The sequence below is a fragment of the Arachis duranensis genome, chromosome 5 (assembly GCF_000817695.3).
Source record: "Arachis duranensis cultivar V14167 chromosome 5, aradu.V14167.gnm2.J7QH, whole genome shotgun sequence".
Taxonomy (NCBI): Eukaryota; Viridiplantae; Streptophyta; class Magnoliopsida; order Fabales; family Fabaceae; genus Arachis; species Arachis duranensis.
Window position 1 is genome coordinate 54,770,435 of NC_029776.3, and position 8,957 is coordinate 54,779,391.

Genomic DNA, 8,957 nt, shown 5'->3' on the forward strand with positions numbered 1-8,957 from the left:
TTGATCCTTCCAGGAGAAATTTGGATGATTTCTCCATGATGGGTTATAGGTGTTTTCATAAGGTTCACCCATGTAATTAACTTCTGCCATGGCAGGGTTCTCAGGATCATAAGTTCTTCAGAAGCTACCTCTCTAGTACTGTTTGATGCATGTTGCAATCCATTCATATTTAGAGAGATTATGTTGACCTGTTGAGTCAACATTTTGTTCTGAGCCAATATGGCATTCAGAGCATCAATTTCAAGAACTCCTTTCTTCTGAGGTATCCCATTATTCACAGAATTCTTCTCAGAGGTGTACATGAACTGGTTGTTTGCAACCATGTCAATGAGTTTTTGAGCCTCTTCATGCGTTTTCTTCAGGTGAATAGATCCACCTGCAGAATGGTCCAATGACATTTTCGAAAATTCAGAGAGACCATAATAGAATATATCTAATAGGGTCCATTCTGAAAACATGTCAGATGGACATCTTTTGGTCAGCTGCTTGTATCTTTCCCAAGCTTCATAGAGGGATTCACCCTCTTTTTGTTTGAAGGATTGAACATCCACTCTCAGCTTGCTCAACTTTTGAGGAGGAAAGAATTTATCCAAGAAGGCAGTGACCAGCTTATCCCAAGAGTCCAGGCTATCCTTAGGTTGTGAATCCAACCATATTCTAGCTCTGTCTCTAACAGCAAAAGGGAAAAGCATGAGTCTGTAGACCTCAGGATTAACTCCATTCGTCTTTACAGTCTCACAGATTTGCAAGAATTCAGTTAAGAACTGATAAGGATCTTTAGATGGAAGTCCATAAAACTTGTAGTTTTGTTGCATCAAAGCAACTAGTTGAGGCTTAAGCTCAAAGTTATTGGCTCCAATGGCAGGAATGGAGATGCTTCTTCCATCAACTTGGATGTTGGCTTTGTGAAGTCACCAAGCATTCTCCTTGCATTATTATTATTATGAAGGAATCCTCTATGTCACAGTATAGAGATTCCCTTATGTTAGTAGAAGAAGAAAGGGGTATAAGAAAGAAGAAGGAAGGATTCGGATTTTTGGATGAAGAGAGGTGAAGAGTAGTGTTAGTAATTAAATAATTAAATAGAAGAAGAGAGGAGAGGGAGAGGATTTTCGAAAATAATTTTTGAAAATAGGTTAGTGATTTTCGAAAATTAAAGACAAAATATAATTAAAATTAAAATTTAAAACAAAAAGAATTTTTTTTGAAAAAGAGAGGGAGAGTTTTCGAAAATTAGAGAGGGAAAAGTGGTTAGGTGGTTTTGAAAAAGATAAGAAATAAACAAAAAGTTGGTTAGTTGATTGAGAAAGATTTGAAATCAAAATTTAAAAAGATAAGAAGATAAGAAGTTAGATAAGATATTTTGAAATCAAATTTTGAAAAAGATAAAGTTTCTAAAAAGGATAAGATAAAAAGATAAAAAGATTTTAAGAAAAAGATATTTTGAAAAAGATTTAATTTTTAAAATTACTTAACTAACAAGAAACTATAAGATAGGATTCCAGAACTTTAAAGATTGAACCTTTCTTAACAAGAAAGTAACAAACTTCAAATTTTTGAACCAATCACATTAATTGTTAGCTAATTTTCGAAAATTTGATATAAAGATAAGAAAAAGGTTTTGAAAATATTTTGAAAAAGATTTTTGAAATTTTCGAAATTTATATAAAAAAATGAGAAAGATATGATTTTTGAAAAAGATTTTGAAAAGATAAGATTTTTTTAAAATTGAAATTTTGACTTGACTTGTAAGAAACAACTAATTTTAAAAATTTTTGACCAAGTCAACCCAAAATTTCGAAAATTTGGAGGAAAATAAGGAAAAGATATTTTTTTGATTTTTTGAATTTTTAATTATGAAAGAGAAAAACAACAAAAATATTCAATGCATGAAATTTTTAGATCAAAACAATGAATGCATGCAAGAATGCTATGAATGTCAAGATGAACACCAAGAACACTTTGAAGATCATGATGAACATCAAGAACATAATTTTGAAAAATTTTTGATTCAAAGAAAACATGCAAGACACCAAACTTAGAAATCTTTAATGCATGAAAAATATGAATGCAAAAGTGCACATGAAAAACAACAAACAACACAAAACAAGAAATCATCAAGATCAAACAAGAAGGCTTATCAAGAACAACTTGAAGATCATGAAGAACACTATGAATGCATGAGATTTTCGAAAAGAATGCAAGAAAAATTTTAAAAGCATGCAATTGACACCAAACTTAAAGATTAACACAAGACTCAAACAAGAAACACAAAATATTTTTTGGTTTTTATGATTTTCTAATTTTTTGTATTTTTATTAAATTTTTTTTTCGGAAAACATTTTTGGAAAAACGAAAAATAAAAGAAAAATTTTGAAAAAGATTTTTGAAAAGAAAATTACCTAATCTGAGCAACGAGACGAACCGTCAGTTGTCCATACTCGAACAATCCCCGGCAACGGCGCCAAAAACTTGGTGGACGAAATTGTGATCACTATTCTTTGATTTGCATTCATTGCAAAATTGTGGAGTTTAGGTATTTGGCACGAGTGGACACAACCCCGTTCAACTAACCAGCAAGTGTACTGGGTCGTTCAAGTAATAAACCTTACGTGAGTAAGGGTCGATCCCACAGAGATTGTTGGTATGAAGCAAGCTATGGTCACCTTGCAAATCTCAGTCAGGCAGATTAAATTGGTTTATGGGTTTCGAAAATAAAAATAAGAGAGTAGATTATAAAAAAGGATAGAAAACTTATGCAGATTCATTGGTGGGAATTTCAGATAAGCGAATAGAGATGCTGCATGGCTCAAGGACGCCTGCTCTCCTACTGCTTCTACTCAATCCTTCTTACTCCTTTCCATGGCAAGCTTTGTATAGGGGTTCACCATCAGCGGTGGCTACTTTCAATCCTCTCGGAAAATGATCCTATGCGGCTGTCACTCGCACGGCTAATCGTCTGGAGGCATCACCCATAGTTGATGGCTACATCCCATCCTCGCAGTGAAAACTAATGCTCACGCACTCTGTCACAGTACGGCTAATCACTGGTTGGTTCCCGCTCCTACTGGAATAGAATCCTTTGATTCTTTTGCGTCTGTCACTAACGCCCAGCACTTGCAAGTTTGAAGCATGTCACAGTCATTCATTACCGGAATCCTACTCGGAAGTGTCACGGATCATCACATTCATCAAGTTGAAGTGCAACGAATATCTTAGAATAGGAATAAGTCGAACTGAATAGAAAATAGTAGTAATTGCATTGAAACTCGAGGTACAGCATCAGTCCACACCCTTAATCTATGGTGTGCAGAAACTCCACCGTTGAAAATACATAAGCAAAGGGTTCAGGCATGGCCGAATGGCCAGCCCCCTTGGTCTAAGGACTAGGCGTCCAGAGATCTGATCCTAAGATCTAAAGTGATCAAAAGATGTCTAATACAATAGTAACTTATCCTATATATACTAGACTAGCTACTAGGGTTTACATGAGTAAGTAATTGATGCATAAATCCACTTCCGGGGCCCACTTGGTGTATGCTTGGGCTGAGCTTGATCTATCCACGAGCTGAGGCTTTTCTTGGAGTTGAACTCCAAGTTATGACGTGTTTTGGGCGTTGAACTCCGGATCATGACGTTTTTCTGGCGTTTTACTCCAGACAGCAGCGTGTACTTGGCGTTCAACGCCAAGTTACGTCGTCATTCTTCGAATAAAGTATGGACTATTATATATTGCTGGAAAGCTCTGGATGTCTACTTTCCAACGCCGTTGAGAGCGCGCCAATTCGAGCTCTGTAGCTCTAGAAAATCCATTTCGAGTGCAGGGAGGTCAGATTCCAACAGCATCAGCAGTCCTTTTGTCAGCCTTTTTCAGAGTTTTGCTCAAGTCCCTCAATTTCAGCCAGAATTTACCTGAAATCACAGAAAAACACACAAACTCATAGTAAAGTCCAGAAATGTGAATTTAACATAAAAACTAATGAAAACATCCCTAAAAGTAGCTCAAACTTACTAAAAACTATATAAAAACAATGCCAAAAAGCGTATAAATTATCCGCTCATCAACTGCCCCAACTGCGAAATCAGATGCGTCACACATCAGCTCGAATGGTAGATTCCAATCAGGTGGGGTGATGATAGCAGCTGAGGATAGCCTCTTTTTCAAGTTTTCAAATGCTAGCATGCACTTCTCATCAAAGATAAATGGTGTATCAGACATCAGGAGATTGCTTAAGGGCTTGGATATCTTTGAAAAATATTTAATAAACCTTCTATAGAAGCCAACATGCCCCCAAAAAGCTCCTAATTGCCTTGACATCACTTGGTGGAGGTAATTTTTCAATTAGCTCCGCCTTAGCTCTGTCTACCTCAATGCCTTGGTTAGAAACTTTATGGCCAAGGACTATTCCATCTGTCACCATGAAGTGACATTTTTTCCAATTCAAGACAAAGTTGGTCTCTTGACATCTTTTTAATACCAAGGCAAGATGGTTTAGGCAATTAGGAAAGGAGTCTCCGAATACTGAAAAGTCATCCATGAAAACTTTAATGAGCTTCTCTATCATATCTGAGAATATGGAAAGCATGCAGCGTTGAAAAGTTGCAGGTGCATTACATAGTAGCCCAAATGGCATGCGTCTGTAGGCGAACACTCCATATGGGCAAGTGAATAATGTTTTCTCCTGGTCTCTTGGATCAACCACTATTTGGTTATATCTTGAATAACCATCTAGAAAACAATAATATGCATGTCCTGCAAGTCTTTTCAGCATCTGATCCATGAAGGGAAGTAGGAAATGGTCTTTTCTTGTGGCTTCATTGAGCTTTCTATAATCAATACACATCTTCCATCATGTGACAGTTCTTGTAGGGATTAGCTCATTTCTTTCATTGGGTACTACAGTAATTCCTCCTTTCTTGGGGACCACTTGGACTGGACTGACCCATGGGCTATCTAAAATTGGGTAGATTACTCCTCCCTGCCATACCTTCATGACTTCTTTCTGCACCACTTCTTTCATAACTGGGTTTAACCTCCTTTGGGGTTGAATGGAGGGTTTGGCATCATCCTCCAATAGTATCTTATACATGCATATGGCCGAACTGATTCCCTTCAAGTCAGCAAGTGTCCAACCAATGGCATCCTTATGCTTTTGTAAAACTTGAAGCAACTTTTCCTCTTGTTCTTGGCTTAGGGCTGAATTTATAATCACTGGATAGCTCTTATTTACTCCTAAGTACGCATACTTGAGAGTGGGCGGCAGTGCCTTTAACTCAAGTTTGGGTGCTTCTTTTCTTTCATCTTTCCCTTCTTGAACCTGCATTTTAGCTATTGCAGCTTCTTCGCTTGATGCTAATTCCTCTTCTTCTGTTAACTCCTCAAGTTCTTCTTCAAGAAGTTCTTGCACCACAGCATCCACCGAGTCCAACCTCATACATTCTCCCAATGAGTCTTGTGGGTAACTCATAGCCTTGAACACATTGAATATCATTTTCTCCTCATGTAATCTAAGGACAAGTTCACCCTTTTGTACATCAATGATGGCTCCCGCAGTGGCTAAGAATGGTCTTCCCAGGATGATGGAAGTCTTAGCTCCTTCCTCCATGTCTAATACTACGAAGTCTGCTGGAAAGATGAAGTTTCCCACCTTCACCAACAAGTCTTCTACTATTCCGTGGGGAAACTTGAATGATCTATCTACTAGTTGTAGGGCCATTCCTGTTGGTTTGGCTTCCTCAATCCTCATTTTCCGCATCATTGCTAAGGACATCAGATTTATGCTAGCTCCTAGGTCACATAAAGCCTTTTCTACTGTGATTTCCTCTATGATACAAGGGATTTGGAAGCTCCTGGGATCCTTCAATTTCAGGGGCAATTTGTGCTGGATGATGGCGCTGCATTCTTCGGTGAGTACCACAGTTTCATTATTCTTCTAGCTTCTCTTCTTGGTCATCAGCTCCTTCAAGAACTTGGCATAGAGCGGCATTTGCTCTATTGCTTCTGCAAAGGGTATGTTGATTTGTAGTTTCTTGAAGATTTCCAAGAATCTTGAGAATTGGTTGTCCTCTCCCTTCTTCTTTAATTGCTGGGGGTATGGGGCTCTTGAAATGCATGGTTTCAGTACTTCTCCTTCTTGGTGTGACTTAGGAGTGGTGACTTGCGTTTCCTTTTGTCCCTTTTCTTCTTTATCCGAACTCTTCTCTGGTGGGTTCTTATGCATTTCTCTCAATTCCTTCCCACTTCTGAGGGTGATAGCCTGACACTCCTCCCTTGGAGTCGAATTGGTGCTGCTATGAGTAATGTGACCAGGGGCTTGCTTGAATAGGTAGCCAATTTGTGTTTCAAGTTTCTTGATGGCAGCATCTTGATTTTGCATATTGGATCGCACTTCTTCCCGGAAGACATTACTGTCTTCAATTTCTTGACAGATGCTTTCAAGTAGAGTCTCAATCTTGGAAAGTCTATCCTCAGTTAGTGATGGTGGGGGTGAGATTAAGTGGTTATTGATAGGATCTCTGTGAGGTATGTTGGTGAGTTACATTGTTGTTGGAGTTGTGGGTGTGTCGTCTCTGGTCTTGACATTGGTCTTGTTGATTCCTCCACCCAAAGTTGGGGTGATTTTTCCATCCAGAATTGTAAGTTTTGGAGTATGGATCATGGATTTATCTGGGTGAGTTCCCAACGTAGTTGGCTTGTTCCCAGTCACCTTCTTCCCATGCATTCACTCCTTCTTGAGCTGGTAATGAAGTGATGACTGCTGCAACTTGATTTTCCTCCACCTTCTTGGTAAGATCTGCTAGCTGCTTGGTGATCATCTTATTTTGAGCCAGCAATACATCCATATTGTTCAGCTCTATTACTCCTTAAGTGTTGCTTCTTTCAGAAGCATAGAAGTAGTTATTCTCAGCTACCATCTCAATGACATCTATGGCTTCTTCAATGGTTTTCTTCTTGTTTAGAGAGCCTCTTGAGGAATGGTCTACAGCCTTCTTTGACTCATAAGAGAGACCTTCATAGAAAATGTGAAGCTGAACATGTTTGGTGGGCATCTTCTTATTAAGTCCTTGAATCTCTCCCATGCCTCATAGAGAGTCTCACCATCTTGTTGCCTGAAAGTTTGCACTTCAGCTCTCAGCCTGTTAATTCTTTGAGGAGGGTAGAATCTTGCCAAAAACTTATTCACCACTTCTTCTCAATTTGTTAAGCTTTCCTTCGGGAAGGATTCAAGCCACTTGGATGCTTTGTCCCTGAGTGAAAAAGGGAACAAAAGCAGCTTATAGACATCCGGATGGACTCCATTAGATTTCACAGTGTCACATATTCTCAGAAAGGTAGTTAGATGTTGATTGGGGTCTTCTTGGGCACTTCTTCCAAATGAGCAATTGTTCTGAACAAGGATGATGAGCTGGGGTTTTAATTCAAAGTTGTTGGCATGTATAGTGGGCTTTTGGATGCTACTTCCATAGTTTCCTGGATTTGGATTGATGTAAGAGCCTAGAACTCTTCTTTCTTGCCCAGCATGATTTGCATGGCCTTCTCTGGCACAGTTGTGAGCTTCTCCTTCATGGTTGTTTTCCAAGTTCTCCTCTATGTTTGTTTCAAAATACTCCTCCTATTCCTTAGCACCAACAACTCTTTTCCCTCTTGCTTCCCTCCTTGCTCTATGGAGGGTCCTCTCAGGTTCTGAATCAAAGAAAGTTGAAGCTTCGCCTCTTCTCCCTGTCATACAACTAACAGAGCACACAACAAGAGATAAAATGAAGTGATTATTCTTGTTAGAGTGATTTTTAGTATGAGTGGTGCAAATTATCAAACAATTAGTGTGTTAGTGAGCAGAATTGTAAGTAAATTCAAAGAAAAAGAAGATTACGAGGGGATAGGGGGTGAGGAAGAAACTAAATAAACTGAAGGTAAATGACTAGATAAAATAAACAAACCAAAGAAAAATGCTCAATCTAGTGAACTTCCAACTTAATAATTGTTGATATAGAATCAATCTCCGGCAACGTCGCCATAAACTTAATGCACAAAAACTTGTCTCTCAACAAATTTCTTTTCGGCAAGTATACTGAATTGTCGTCAAGTAAAAACTTATAATAGAGTGAGGTCAAATCCCACAGGATTGATTGGTCAAGCAACTTTAGTTGGAAGAGTATGCTAGTTGAGCTAAACAGAGTATAGTTTGAGAATTACAAAAAATTAAATGGCGGGAAAGTAAATAGCAGAAAATAAAGTGCAGAATCTTAAATGGGAATTTGGGGAAGTGAGGATGGAAATAAATGGCAGAAAGTAAAGAGAATGGGTAAAATCAGAAATGGGGAATTCATTGGGTTCAGGAGATGTTATATTCTCCGGATCAAGTTCATTTTCATCTCTCCCTCAATCAATGCATCTATTGATCTCCTTGGCAATCTTAGGTGATTGGATCCCAATTCCTTGGCAATCCAATCTCTCTAATCCTGAACAATTGCCCAATTCCTTGATTTAATTGCTCATGGGAAGAGATGAAGTATGGTCACTGATTATACCACATGTATTTCCAAATCAAAGTGTTGGGAGGATTACATGTCACTATATCCGCCCAGACCCCAATTTGGTCCAACATGAGAAAGCATTTCTAGCATGATCTCCTCATCCCTTTTCCAAGGCTCAGAGGAGACCCAATTATGGAGAGTTTCTTTTCCAAGACAACTAACCAATTGAATTAAGATCGAAAGCTTTCTAGTAAATCAAAAGAGAAGAAAGAAGAAGAAGAATGAAAACTATAATTGATCCATCAAATTACAACAGAGCTCCCTAACCCAATGAAAGGGGTTTAGTTGTTCATAGCTCTAGAAATGGAAAATGGCAGAAAAGAATACATGCTTCAAAATGCAGAAAAGTAAATATACAGAGGGTAGTTCTCTAAAGTGCCAAGCTTCTCTATAGTTCAAAACTACTCCTATATATACTAATC

The 8,957-nt window shown here is 38.2% G+C and overlaps 1 non-coding gene across 1 annotated transcript; it reads left to right on the forward strand.

Moving 5' to 3' along the window:
• Positions 1–7,032: 7,032 nt before the first annotated feature.
• LOC127748172 (small nucleolar RNA R71) lies at positions 7,033–7,139 on the forward strand. Its single transcript, XR_008010115.1, has one exon. It is a non-coding gene; the product is annotated as a small nucleolar RNA R71 (small nucleolar RNA).
• The last annotated feature ends 1,818 nt before the right edge of the window (positions 7,140–8,957 follow it).